The sequence below is a fragment of the Anomaloglossus baeobatrachus genome, chromosome 4 (assembly GCF_048569485.1).
Source record: "Anomaloglossus baeobatrachus isolate aAnoBae1 chromosome 4, aAnoBae1.hap1, whole genome shotgun sequence".
Taxonomy (NCBI): Eukaryota; Metazoa; Chordata; class Amphibia; order Anura; family Aromobatidae; genus Anomaloglossus; species Anomaloglossus baeobatrachus.
This window is the reverse complement of record NC_134356.1, coordinates 162,971,386-162,983,581: the sequence shown is the minus strand read 5'-3', so window position 1 is coordinate 162,983,581 and position 12,196 is coordinate 162,971,386. Positions and strand designations below refer to the sequence as shown.

At 47.2% G+C, this 12,196-nt stretch overlaps 1 protein-coding gene across 1 annotated transcript in view; it reads right to left on the bottom strand.

Annotated features, from left to right (window-relative positions):
* The window catches only part of SLC4A9 (solute carrier family 4 member 9), an 890,846-nt gene that overhangs the window by 121,996 nt on the left and 756,654 nt on the right, over positions 1 to 12,196 (bottom strand). The gene's annotated exons all lie outside the window — the stretch shown is intronic.

Genomic DNA, 12,196 nt, shown 5'->3' with positions numbered 1-12,196 from the left:
GCAAATAGGCACGGTTGATAGCCTTACAGTCCATCACAGTCACAACTTGGGAAGTATGTGACTGTGATGACTCAGCATCTGGCTACTTGTGCGGGAGAAGGCGAACTGTTTTTAATTAAACCAGACACATTGTTCCATTGTTTTATAAATCAAGAGTAATTATATAATTTAGAGGATTTTTATGCAGTCTGACTGAAGTAGCAACTAATGGGGGAACAGTAATCTCCCACCAGTCCTGTAAGACACAATACCCTGAAATGAGAACTGAGGGTTATAAAAAGGGCCTTGCTCCTGTCACTATTTTTATTCTACTTGACTTCAGCTTAGAATCCATGATTCCAGCTGGAGGATTATAGAACTGCTTCACTGCCCACAACTAAGGCTACAAATTGGCTTGGAGAACCCAGATTGATACAATCCGGTCACCTGGTTATATATCTTGCTGTGCTCAGTCAGCTTCCTAAGCTTACCACCATCTCCTCTCAGTGGCTTCCCGCCAAAAGCGGGGTGCTGCTGGCTGGGATATTTGGCCCTGGAAGCCCCAAAGTCACAAAGATTTTCAATTCCTGGTGAGCCAGCGGAGGGGTGAGACTCTGTCGTTTGTGCCATCTTGTGTTCTTGCTGGGAATGTACAGTATGTTTTTGAATGTTGGTGACCCAATAAAGTTATAACAATCTGTGATTCCCTCAACCTGTGTTGTCTAAGTAGTGTGCTGAATGCGAGCATTCAGTGGGATGTGCCCTGGTCAGTGCGGTCTTTCTAAAGACTATCAGACCAGAGGACGAGAGCACCCGCTGACCTTCATGTCTCCACGACTGATGGCAGCAGGGGGATGTTCGTCAGCCCCGCTGATCCAGGGGAGCTGCAGGGGACTGGTGTTCATAGACACCATCCAAATGCTCCACAACCAGGGAGACATATAGGTATACCCAGCAGGTCAAAGGTGAGGTATACAGATTGAGGATCCAGTTGCAGTCTAAAATAAACAACCCGGTCCCAGGCAGCACCCTAATGTGGATACTTCTGCCACCCCTTCCTAGTATAACCCAAAATTCTCAGCCTCCATCTTCTTCTGAGCCGACAACAGTGAGTACACCTAACCAGACTGTGGCCATTGACTGAGGGAGATAGATCATAAGAGGTTTAGGGAAGCCCAACTCATGGACTCCACCTTAGAACTTGTCCGGAGTGCAGCTGCCTGACCTGGGAGAGGAAATCAAAAGGAGGTGTATAGATGGGAGAAGGGGCTCTGATATCGAGAAAAGCCCACATGCTGCCTATATATGCCTTTGATCCATGTTCACCAACTCGTGGTACCCAAGCAGTACAGACCCTAACTCCTGAACTTGGCCCATGATGTCCCTGCAGCTAGGCTAATGGGGTCAAAAAGACCTGGACCTGCTTGCTGCATTGTTTTTTCTTGTCTGATGATCACTCAAGAAGTGCAGAAATACTGAACATCTTGTCCAGTGTATCAACAGATGGGGGGAGCCCCCTTTCATGCCCATCTCCAAGGCATGCCCTTGATTGGAGAACTGTTCCAGAGAGTTGCAATTGATTTAGTAAGCCTCTTAATCCTCAGCCTAGTCTACTTTACCAGTTCCTATCCAGAGGATGTTGCCCTATCATCCATAGATGCAGAGCATGTTGCTCAAGCTCTACCAGACATCTTTCATTGAGTAGAATTTCCACAGGAGCTATTGACCATACAGGGGGCCCAGTTACAAAGCAAGCTGATTTAAACCTATTGGAGTCCGCTCCATACTCACCAATTGCTACCTCTCTCATACTAACGGATTCTGTAACACGAAATTTTAAAACAGCTCATTAGGGTACGTAGAGTCCGAGGAGAAAAAATGAGAGAAAACCCTGCAGCAGCTCCTCTTTACCTACCTGGAGATGCTGCAGGATTCTACTGGGTTCTCCCGCTTCAAATTGCTGTTCAGCGAAAAAGTATGAGGGCCTTTAGAGCTGGTATGAAAGAGTTGGGAGGGCACCTTCCCCACCATCATGATCTTAGCCACGGAAATTTAGAAATCGCTCAGGAATGGCAACGACAATGTTACAACCCTTCTACCTGTCTCTGAGAATTTGATTGCGGACAGAAGGTTATAGTATTAGTACTGGTATGCAAAAACAAGCTAAAAGCCAAGTGGGCGGGTCCATTCACCATTAACAGAAAATATGGGAGTACTGAATATACCATGGACCTGGATCAAGCAGGTGTTTGTGAATGGACCTGCCATGTCAACAGGCTAAAAGCTTATGAGGAATGAGAGGTCACCAACTTATCGGTTTGTTGTCCCCTTTTAGATAATGCAGATATGGAGCAGATCCTGGACTAATTGGTGGACTCCAAAAGGGGAATGAGGAAATGGCTGTTCTGTTGGGGAAGCAGCTTAGTCCATCACAGAAGTAGCAGTTATCAAACCTGCTTGGAACATTTGAACCCCTGTTCCTGAGTCAGCGTGGTCAGACACCCCTGATCCAGCATCATGTCAACACAGGGGCAGCCACCCCATTCAAACAACCTGTCTACTGGGTGATACACCCAGTATTAGCAATGGTGAAGGTCAAGATAGATATGCTGTATATGGGGGTCATGGTTCCTTCCCTTAAACCATGGACTTCAAGTATAGTGTTGGTGCCAAATAAGGAGAAGAGTACAAAGAAGGGAAAAATCGGCACATCCAAGAATATAACATTTTCTTGCTTTATTTTCACATCAGATTAAAGAATACTTCCTTCTGTGTGGACTATAGAAGACTCAATGAGGTCACCGGTGCAGATGACTACCACATTCCTCAGGTGACCGAACCACTGGACAGGTTAAGGGGCTCTCAATTCATATCTATCCTTGATCTCAGCAAGACATAATGGCAAATCCCACTCACCAAAGAGGCTTTAGAGACGCCTACATTCATCCCCTCTTTTGGCCTGTATGAGTTCATCAGCATGCCATTTGATGAATGCACCTGCTACTTTCCAAAGGATGGCAGATCAGTTACCAGATGGATGTCAGGGATATGCCCAGGCCTGCCTGGATGACATTGCTATCTTCAGTGACACTTGGGAAGAGCATGTTCAGCACTTGTCCCATGTGATGCAGAGGGTAGTTAAATCCCAGCTCACCATCTGACTCGACAAGTGCCAGAAGGGGATAGCTGAGGTACTATACCAGTTATATCTGGTGGGAAGTAGGTGCATTCATCCAGAACCCACCGAAGTAGAAGCCATTACTCAAGAATCCTGCGTAGTCAACCAAAAACAGGTCCAGTTATTCCCACCCCACACACAGCCTTTCATCCCCACGGAATCACCACTGCATCTTGCATACCCAGGTAATTAACAGGGATTTTCACTTTTACTTTTACCTTTTTGAATGGTAAATACAATACAGCAGCTGACTGTGATAATCTTATAGATCTCCACAGGGGGGCTGTAGATAGAGGGCTTTCATACCCTAAGGAGACTTTGACAGTGGAATAAGGTTGGTGGCATCCCCCAATATGTTTACATGATCACTATCAGAATATAGCTTGTGGATATATTGATGCACGTTCTCTGTATATTATAGTTCCAAGGACTTGGAGTCTTATTCTTAGGGGTGCTTCACACATAGCGAGATTGTGACGCCCTGGCACAGCCAGGTTGTCACATAAAGAGTTAATCCTCCTTGATAATATGATCTCACACCGGTGCAGCCAGACAAGCACAGCCCCCAGTGTAAGGGAAAAGCAGAGGAGAGGGGAGGAGCTGGAGCAGAGAGTGTGTGGAGGCAGACAGGACAGAGGTCTGGAGTTAGCTCCCAGGCTGGGAGTGAAGTGTTCTCCAAAAGGGCCGGGGCAGGCCGTAGTGAGGAAGGGGCCAGAACAGGTAGCCGGAGCCGGGCGGTGGCCCCTCGGTACCTGGGTACCCGGATCACTACAGGGGAGTAGATTCCCCGTTCCCGGCTGAGGAGAAAGAGGAAGAGAGAGGAGAAAAAGGCACTTTGCTGCAGGGAAGGAAACAACAAGGGCTGCTGCACCGTGTGTGGGACTCTAACACCCCCGTACCGGAGGCCGCAGACACCGGCAATTCTTAGTTCACCAGTGACTCCGTGTGACTTTCTTGTGAGTACACCCGTGCCCTCGGGCACCGCACTGCAGCACTGCGCCCTGCCCCCTGCTTACCCTATCACCGGGCCCCGGAACTACCAACCCCCTACCCACGGAGGGGAGAAATAACATCTAGCTGCTCCATACCATCGCTCCCGGGATCCCCGTCCAAAGCAGCGGTGGTGTTCCAACTTCACCACAACCGTGGGTGGCGTCACGGACAATTCCCGTTACCAAATCCCCTTTTTCTGTGGAGCCTGGGATCACAGACCGGGTCATGCCATCGTGATACCCACAGAAGTGACTCTGTGGCCCGGATCTGAGTACCCCTGGTCCCCGGGCGAAACAAGATCGCTACCGAAATCGCTGCTGAGTCACAGTTTTGGTGACGCAACAGTGACCTCATTAGCGATCTCGCTGTGTGTGACATTGAGCAGCGATCTGGCCCCTGCTGCGAGATCGCTGCTCATTACACACAGCCCTGGTTCGTTTTCTTCAAAGCCGCTCTCCCGCTGTGACGCACAGATCGCTGTGTGTGACAGCGAGAGAGCGACGAAATGAAGCGAGCAGGGAGCAGGAGCCGGCATCTGGCAGCTGTGGTAAGCTGTAACCAGGGTAAACATCGGGTAACCAAGGTGGTTACCCGATATTTACCTTAGTTACCAGCCTCCGCAGCTCTCACGCTGCCTGTGCTGCTGGCTCCGGCTCTCTGCACATGTAGCTGCAGTACACATCGGGTTAATTAACCCGATGTGTACTGTAGCTAGGAGAGCAAGGAGCAGCGCTAAGCAGTGTGCGTGGCTCCCTGCTCTCTGCACATGAAGCTGCAGTACACATCGGGTTAATTAACCCGATGTGTACTGTAGCTAGGAGAGCAAGGAGCAGCGCTAAGCAGTGTGCGCGGCTCCCTGCTCTCTGCACATGTAGCTGCAGTACACATCGGGTTAATTAACCCGATGTGTACTGTAGCTAGGAGAGCAAGGAGTAGCGCTAAGCAGTGTGCGCGGCTCCCTGATCTCTGCACATGTAGCTGCAGTACACATCGGGTTAATTAACCCGATGTGTACTGTAGCTAGGAGAGCAAGGAGCCAGCGCTAAGCAGTGTGCGCGGCTCCCTGCTCTCGCGGTTATGATCGCTGCTTCGGCTGCTGTGTTTGACAGCTAAGCAGCGATCATAACAGCAACGTATAAGGTCGCTGTTACGTCGCAGAAAATGGTGACGTAACAGCGACCTCGTTGTCGCTGTCGCTTAGTGTGAACCAGCCCTTATACTACATAATATTGATCTTGACACATATTGTGGTGATTGACAAAGGCCATGTATCTCCTCCCCTCCACGCCTTTCCTCCCCTCTTCAGGTTGATATATTCTGTTTTCTTTGTATTTAAAGCAACCTGGTGGGTCCTACACCACAGCAATTTATTGAACATGAGGCCCATGGGAGACTCATCCCATAGATAATAGTAAAGGTAACTACATGCATATACTTGTACTACCTCTTTCTCTATATGTCACTCTAATATGGAGTCACAATAACTAGATATGTCTGTGGGTTGCCCCTCCCCTCTCCCCCTCCACTTGATGGATGTCCTAATTTAACTTTTGCTGCTTTTCTTGTATCCTATGCCATTTAGTGGGCCATACGCCACAGCACTCTAATGAACATTGTATCTCCAAGAGGTATACCATATAGACAATAGCAAAGATAATTCTATTAGAAATCTTTAGCCTATACCCCCTGTTCTACATTTTACCTACTGGTCCCCTACCTACACATGCATATGAAATATATGTAATTTTCTTAGACGACTCTGTTCTCTACTTCAGGTTGATTACTAAGGTTCATTGGCCAACACATGTGAACTCAATTTCACCAGTCTAGCCTCATATACGTTTCCTGTGGTATGTATTCTTTTACATTGTAACAACTCTGTACTTGGGTCTAATAAGCACTAGGGTCTCTCAACCTCTGGACTATTGATTGTTCACACCATAACGTGTATTGAGGTTCAATTTTTATGATTTGTTCTTTGGAAAAACACTTGCCAAATTTTTGTCTCATGCACTATGTAAAATTGAGTGTACATATATGTGAGAATAACATTATGTATTTACTATGACATGTATTTCTTTTTGTTCTTTCAGTGAACATTTATTTGATAAAGGCCTAATTGTATGGCCGAAACGTCATAATATAAACCTTTGCATGAATAAAATTGGAATCAAAAGCATCAACGTTCTCCTTTTTTTTCATGTTTTCTGAGTGCCCGAGCTGACTCTTTATACAGTTATTCTTAAGGACTGTAAATTCTCAAAAATGTATCACCAATTACAGTACCGTAGCCAAGCCCCTAACTAATCTCACCATCAAAAGGTATGCCTGCAACCTCATCTTGACTCCAGAATGCGCGTCCGCTTTCCTCCAGTTGAAAACCCAGCAAGCCAAGAGTCCAGTCCTGACTTCTCTTGTCTTGTGTCACCAGTTCATTGTCCAAACAGACGCATCAGTTACCGGGCCGTACTCAGCCAAGTGTGGGCCAACGGTCAAGAACACTCAATAGGCTCTCTCTCCCTGAAGCAATTGGACCAGCAGATGGCATATGCCAGAATAGAAAAAAAAGAATGCCTGGCCATTGTCTGGGCCCTGAGAAAATTGCAGCTGTGCCTCTAAGGCCCCCTTCACACGTCCGTGATACACGTGCGTGTTTGGTCCGTTTCCGTATATACCGGAGACACGGCCAAACGTGCACCAATGTTAATCTATGATTGTGGTCACACGTCCGTTATTTCATTATGTCCGTGTGTGCGTGTCTGTGATCCGTATGTGTTTGCGTTTGGCACGGATGCATGTCCGTTATCTGCACGGAGCACGCACACGTGGACACAATGAAAGTCTATGGGTATGTGCACACACGTTAGTAAACACGTATGCATATACCTATAGTCCGTGTCCGTTTGGTGTTTTTATTTCTAGTGATGTCGGCTATTCTTTCTATTTCTGTGTATGTCGGTCAATCTCCCTGAGTCCGTCGGTCAGTCTCTCTGTCTCTCTGTCGGTCTCTCTGTCTGTCTGTCCCTCTCTCACAGTCTGTCAGTCAGTTTCCCCCCCTCTCTCATACTTACCGTTCCCCGATCTCCGGCGCAGCGCTGCACGGCATTCACACTGCTGCGGCGGCTTTTACTATTTTGAAAAAGCCGGCCGCCCATTAAACAATCTCCTATTCCCTGCTTTCCCCGCCCACCGGCGCCTATGATTGGTTACAGTGAGACACGCCCCCACGCTGAGTGACAGGTGTCACACTGCACCCAATCACAGCAGCCGGTGGGCGTGTCTATACTGTGCAGTAAAATAAATAAATAAATAATTAAAAAAAAAAACGGCGTGCGGTTCCCCCCAATTTTAATGCCAGCCAGATAAAGCCATACGGCTGAAGGCTGGTATTCTCAGGATGGGGAGCTCCACGTTATGGGGAGCCCCCCACCCTAACAATATCAGTCAGCAGCCGCCCAGAATTGCCGCATACATTATATGCGACAGTTCTGGGGCTGTACCCGGCTCTTCCCGATTTGCCCTGGTGCCGTTGGCAAATCGGGGTAATAAGGAGTTATTGGCAGCCCATAGCTGCCAATAAGTCCTAGATTAATCATGTCAGGCGTCTATGAGACACCTTCCATGATTAATCTGTAAGTTACAGTAAAAAAACACACACACCCGAAAAAATCCTTTATTTGAAATAAAAAACACACACAAATTCCCTCATTACCAATTTATTAACCCCGACAAACCCTGCATGTCCGGCGTACTCCACGGACCTCCAGCGTCGCGTCCAGCTCTGCTGCATGGAGGTGACAGGAGCAGCAGAAGACACCGCCGCTCCGGTCACCTCCACGCAGCTAATGAGATGAGTAGCGGACCAGCCATGGCTGAAGGCTGGTATTCTCAGGATGGGGAGCGCCACGTTATGGGGAGCCCCCCAGCCTAACAATATCAGCCAGGAGCTGCCCAGAATTGCCGCATCCATTAGATGCGAAAGTCCCGGGACTTTACCCGGCTCATTCCGAATTGCCCTGGTGCGGTGGCAATCGGGGTAATAAGGGGTTAATGGCAGCAGCCCATAGCTGCCACTAAGTCCTAGGGTATCATGACAGGCGTCTCCCTGAGATACCTTCCATAATTAACCTGTAAGTGAAAGTAAATAAACACATACACCCGAAAAAATCCTTTATTTGGAATAAAAGACAAAAAACACCCTCTTTCACCACTTTATTAAAATCCCCAAATACCCATCCAGGTCCGGCATAATCCAGAGGTCCCGCGACACATCCAGCTCAGCTGCATGAAGTTGACAGGAGCGGCAGTAGAACACCGCCACTCCTGTTAGCTCCACGCAGCAACTGAAGTAAATTGAGCTGTCAGCAGGGACATCACTGAAGTAATGCCGGTGTGTGTGCACGGTGATGATGAGGACTGTAGTGTCGGGATGTGTGCGGTGATTTAGGCAGTAATGTTGGGATGTGTGCGGTGATGTAGGCGGTAATGTCGGGATGTGTGCAGGGATGTAGGCGGTAATGTCGGGATGTGTGCAGGGATGTAGGCGGTAATGTCGGGGTGTGTGCGGGGATGTAGGCGGTAATGTCGGGATGTGTGCGGTGATGTAGGCGGTAATGTCTGGATGTGTGTGGTGATGTAGGCGGTAATGTCAGGATCTGTGTGGGGATGTAGGCGGTAATGTCGGGATTAGAGTTGAGCGCGGTTCGCGGTTCGAGGTTCTCCAGTTCTAGGCTCGAGTGATTTTGGGGCCTGTTCTAGATCGAACTAGAACTCGAGCTTTTTGCAAAAGCTCGATAGTTCTAGAAACGTTCGAGAACGGTTCTAGCAGCAAAAAAACAGCTAATTCTTAGCTGGTTTTCCGCTGTAATAGTGTAAGTCACTCTGTGAATCACACTATTATGACATTTCAGTGTATAGTGTGCGGGAACAGCGCCTTCAGATCACTGCTGTTTGTATAATGGCGATCGCCATTTTTTTTTTTTTTCCTTGTCTTCCTTCCCTAAGCGCGCGCGTCTTGTGGGGCGGGCCAGCATGTCAGCCAATCCCAGACACACACACAGCTAAGTGAACTTTTAGCCAGAGAAGCAACGGCATGTGTGATAGGATGTCCATGTCACATGTCCCTGCATTATAAAAACGAGTATCTGCCCGTCCGGACGCCATTATCTCTTCTGCGTCCTTGGTGTCAGACATCACTGTCGCAGCTCCGTCCTTTGTCCTATCGCCGATACAGCTGTATGCGTTCCATACACAGCGCTAGACAGCTTAGGGAGAGCACTTTCCATCAGTCCTTTTAAGGGCTCAAACCGGCAGGGTCAGAGCCATAGGTGACAGGTCCTGAAAACAGAGACAGCGTCTGTGTAGCCAAGGTCAGGGATTTCGTCGCTGCATTTCCCCATTAGGAGGGAATAGAAAGCCAGGCTTCCATTCCTCTACCCAGAGCCCCACAATCCTGGCACTGTACCCTCCTGTCCTCTGCACACTCTAACTCTTTTTAACTAAGCCATTATACTAGCAAACAGTCAGTGTACCTAGTGGCATCCTAAACGTGGCTATTGTACTTTTGTGTAGTCACACTAGTGGAAAGATATTTGCAGCACGTCTGCCTGCATTGCACACTCAAACTCTTTTTAACTAAGCCATTATACTAGCAAACAGTCAGTGTACCTAGTGGCATCCTAAACGTGGCTATTGTACTTTTGTGTAGTCACACTAGTGGAAAGATACAGTGCCTACAAGTAGTATTCAACCCCCTGCAGATTTAGTAGGTTTGATAAGATGCAAATAAGTTAGAGCCTGCAAACTTCAAACAAGAGCAGGGTTTATTAACAGGTGCATAAATCTTACAAATCAACAAGTTATGTTGCTCAGTTAAATTTTAATAAATTTTCAACATAAAAGTGTGGGTCAATTATTATTCAACCCCTAGGTTTAATATTTTGTGGAATAACCCTTGTTTGCAATTACAGCTAATAATCGTCTTTTATAAGACCTGATCAGGCCGGCACAGGTCTCTGGAGTTATCTTGGCCCTCTCTTCCATGCAGATCTTCTCCAAGTTATCTAGGTTCTTTGGGTGTCTCATGTGGACTTTAATCTTGAGCTCCTTCCACAAGTTTTCAATTGGGTTAAGGTCAGGAGACTGACTAGGCCACTGCAACACCTTGATTTTTTCCTTCTTGAACCAGGCCTTGGTTTTCTTGGCTGTGTGCTTTGGGTCGTTGGCTTGTTGGAAGATGAAATGACGACCCATCTTAAGATCCTTGATGGAGGAGCGGAGGTTCTTGGCCAAAATCTCCAGGTAGGCCGTGCTATCCATCTTCCCATGGATGCGGACCAGATAGCCAGGCCCCTTGGCTGAGAAACAGCCCCACAGCATGATGCTGCCACCACCATGCTTGACTGTAGGGATGGTATTCTTGGGGTCGTATGCAGTGCCATCCAGTCTCCAAACGTCACGTGTGTGGTTGGCACCAAAGATCTCGATCTTGGTCTCATCAGACCAGAGAACCTTGAACCAGTCTGTCTCAGAGTCCTCCAAGTGATCATGAGCAAACTGTAGACGAGCCTTGACATGATGCTTTGAAAGTAAAGGTACCTTACGGGCTCGTCTGGAACGGAGACCATTGCGGTGGAGTACGTTACTTATCGTATTGACTGAAACCAATGTCCCCACTGCCATGAGATCTTCCCGGAGCTCCTTCCTTGTTGTCCTTGGGTTAGCCTTGACTCTTCAGACAAGCCTGGCCTCGGCATGGGTGGAAACTTTCAAAGGCTGTCTAGGCCGTGGAAGGCTAACAGTAGTTCCATAAGCCTTCCACTTCCAGATGATGCTCCCAACAGTGGAGACAGGTAGGCCCAACTCCTTGGAAAGGGTTTTGTACCCCTTGCCAGCCTTGTGACCCTCCACGATCTTGTCTCTGATGGCCTTGGAATGCTCCTTTGTCTTTCCCATGTTGACCAAGTTTGAGTGCTGTTCACAAGTTTGGGGAGGGTCTTAATTAGTCAGAAAAGGCTGGAAAAATAGATAATTAATCCAAACATGTGAAGCTCATTGTTCTTTGTGCCTGAAATACTTCTTAATATTTTAGGGGAACCAAACAGAATTCTTGTGGTTTGAGGGGTTGAATAATAAATGACCCTCTGAATAAACTTTTCACAATTTAGAAAAAAAATAAAAAAAGAAATAACATTCTTTTTTTGCTGCAGTGCATTTCACACTTCCAGGCTGATCTACAGTCCAAATGTCGCAATGTCAAGTTAATTCCAAATGTGTAAACCTGCTAAATCTGCAGGGGGTTGAATACTACTTGTAGGCACTGTATTTGCAGCACGTCTGCCTGCATTGCACACTCAAACTCTTTTTAACTAAGCCATTATACTAGCAAACAGTCAGTGTACCTAGTGGCATCCTAAACGTGGCTATTGTACTTTCGTGTAGTCACACTAGTGGAAAGATATTTGCAGCACGTCTGCCTGCATTGCACTCTCAAACTTTTTTTAACTAAGCCATTATACTAGCAAACAGTCAGTGTACCTAGTGGCATCCTAAACGTGGCTATTGTACTTTTGTGTAGTCACACTAGTGGAAAGATATTTGCAGCACGGCTGCCTGCATTGCACACTCAAACTCTTTTTAACTAAGCCATTATACTAGCAAACAGTCAGTGTACCTAGTGGCATCCTAAACGTGGCTATTGTACTTTTGTGTAGTCACACTAGTGGAAAGATATTTGCAGCACCTCTGCCTGCATTGCACACTCAAACTCATTGTTACTAAGCCATTATACTAGCAAACACTGAGTGAACTTAGTGGCATCCTAAACGTGACTATTGGACTTCTGTATAGTCCCACTAGTGCAAAGCACCTCTGCCTGCATTGCACACTCAAACTTATTGTTACTAAGCCATTATACTAGCAAACAGTCAGTGAACCTAGTGGCATCCTAAACGTGGCTATTGGACTTTTGTCTAGTCACAGTAGTGCAAATCTATGTGCAGCACCTGTGCATGACACCCTCCTGCTCTGTTTTTAATAAGCTATAAT